A 2,305-nucleotide genomic window follows, 5' to 3' on the forward strand; every position below is an offset into this window, starting at 1 on the left:
AAGAATTAAATAAGACCCTGTACTGGTCAAGATACACATAGAAATATTACATATTTGATAATGGATCCCACCAGTGACCCTTGACAATCATAGTGTTCACAATGAGGGATTAAACTTGAACCGCAGGGCCCATGATTTACTGGATACCCACCAATCTAATCAAGCCAGGCCTGACCCTGCCTATTCGGTGGGTGGCCCTAGACCTTCAGGCACAGAAGTGTGGTCTGTTGTCATTTAACCAAGTAAGCCCTGAGGATGGAATAGAATCTGGATTTTTATGTACTGATAGGAATGTACCCAGGGGCCACTTTATAGCCTCATTTTATTGAGATATGCGACTAAACAATAATATGGAGTACAGGAACCTATACAGAGAAAGGTACCTGTACATAGACATAGAATGCAATAATTATCCCAAGTAAAAAAGGATATATCTGTAAAGAAAACCCCAGTTAGGGCTAAAAAAAAAAAAAAAAACAGGTGTTTCCCAATTATTAGGAAGTAGTCATACGAGGAACATGAATATATCGGTATACATACACACGTACACTTAGACAAATAGTTGCATGAGAAGTCAACATAGTAAGTATACTTGTCCGACTCCTGCACCAGGAGATCATTATGCTCTATATAATATATAAATATATACATAGTAGGAACCACAAATAGCGGGACTCCGAGACTTAAATAGTGATCAAAAAGGTATATCTAAACTATGTTGAAACAAACAGGCCGACGTTTCGGGGGATACGTGCCCCTTTGTCAAAGCGAGTATATATACATACACCTATATACACATACATTGTAATAATAATAACTCCCCCAAAAAGGGGGCGCCGTAGATATAAACTGACAGGAACAAAACTGTAACCCCAGAAGGGTGTAAGTGCCTATCTTATATACATGTGTGGACTACCAGAAGGCTCCCAGACAAGTATATGGTGCATATTAGAAGCCATGCCTTAGGGAATTGTGACTATCACAATGTAAACTGCAGAACATGACTCTAGTCTATAGAGCCAATATAATATATTATAGCCTACAGCTTCTGGTAATCCCAGCTGGCTTCCCATCTGTGGAACTAGAGGTAACCTAATGATTGCGGAAGCATAGGTATACCCACACATATAACAAATACATTCATAAATAGTATGTGTAAATCGAAGTTGTTGTACCAACCCACCGCAGCAGGAGAGTCCAGCCTCCAATTGCAGTATCTTTCTTTTTAAAATATGCAAGGTATCAGATATAAAACTGATAAGAACAAATCCTACCCTTGCCTTTATGGCAAGGATAAGAAGCGATACATATATATATATATATATATATATATATATATATATATATATACATACATACATACATACACATATACATACACATATATACACATATCGCATACATGTACCCTCATACAAGGTCACAGATAACGATAATTTATCCAGGAGAAAACGTGAACGCAGTCCCCCACTTCCACAAATTATGCAGTCGAGATTTCCGCATTTTGAGAAATCATCGGGGGTCAGCACACCCATGGTGCAATGGATGCGCCTCGCCCTGAGAGAACCACCTTTGTGATCATGGTATCTCCCCTGCCAGGTAAGTATGAACTGTGGCTTACCTCCACGCAGGGAGACTGCTGATGTGCTGTGTGTCCTCTGTAGGCCTGATATTTTAGCAGCGTGCTGTCCCAGACTGGTATAGATCCTGGGAGCCTTCTGTCCTTGCCTTATCAGGTGAGCCATTTGAGCTCCAGTTGAACCCACCTTTTCAAAGTGGGGATCAAAAGGACGACCTCAGGTCAATGAAGTATACTGCATTATATTTAACGAATACAGGCATATTTGTCATGCGGAGGGCAAAGTGACATGGACACAGCCTCTGTATTAGGCTGCGGCATGTTCCTCCCTGAGCTAGTGTCAGGGGTCCAGACACTCACTCTATAATAGTGGCGGCGGGTTGTAGAGGTACTGCGTCAATAACATCTGACATTAGTGAGTACTGATTAATTTCTTAATTAAACAGCAGCCATCTTGAGATAGACAATTGTAAAATAGTCGCAACTATCTCTACACAGTGACATCACAATGACATAGGGCAGCAGATAGGATAGTTGTGGAGTCGACAGTTTTGAAGTGCTCTCCCCTACAGAATATAAGTACATTATCTGACCACCATATAGGAACTACAGAAATGAGCCAAGTTCTATATGGACCATGCCGCTGCGTGACTAAGTAAGCAGGAAAACTGCTACACTGCGTGCATAATTTGTAAACAGCTCAGTATGCCTCAGCATTGTACTATA

The 2,305-nt window shown here is 40.8% G+C and overlaps 1 non-coding gene across 1 annotated transcript; it reads right to left on the reverse strand.

The window, feature by feature from the left end:
• Window positions 1-1,442: 1,442 nt before the first annotated feature.
• LOC148516859 (U1 spliceosomal RNA) lies at window positions 1,443-1,607 on the reverse strand. The gene has a single exon (XR_015879358.1). It is a non-coding gene; the product is annotated as a U1 spliceosomal RNA (small nuclear RNA).
• Window positions 1,608-2,305: the final 698 nt, after the last annotated feature.

The sequence above is a fragment of the Taudactylus pleione genome, unplaced genomic scaffold (genome assembly GCF_031769625.1).
Source record: "Taudactylus pleione unplaced genomic scaffold, aTauple2 ptg000236l, whole genome shotgun sequence".
Classification (NCBI taxonomy): domain Eukaryota; kingdom Metazoa; phylum Chordata; class Amphibia; order Anura; family Myobatrachidae; genus Taudactylus; species Taudactylus pleione.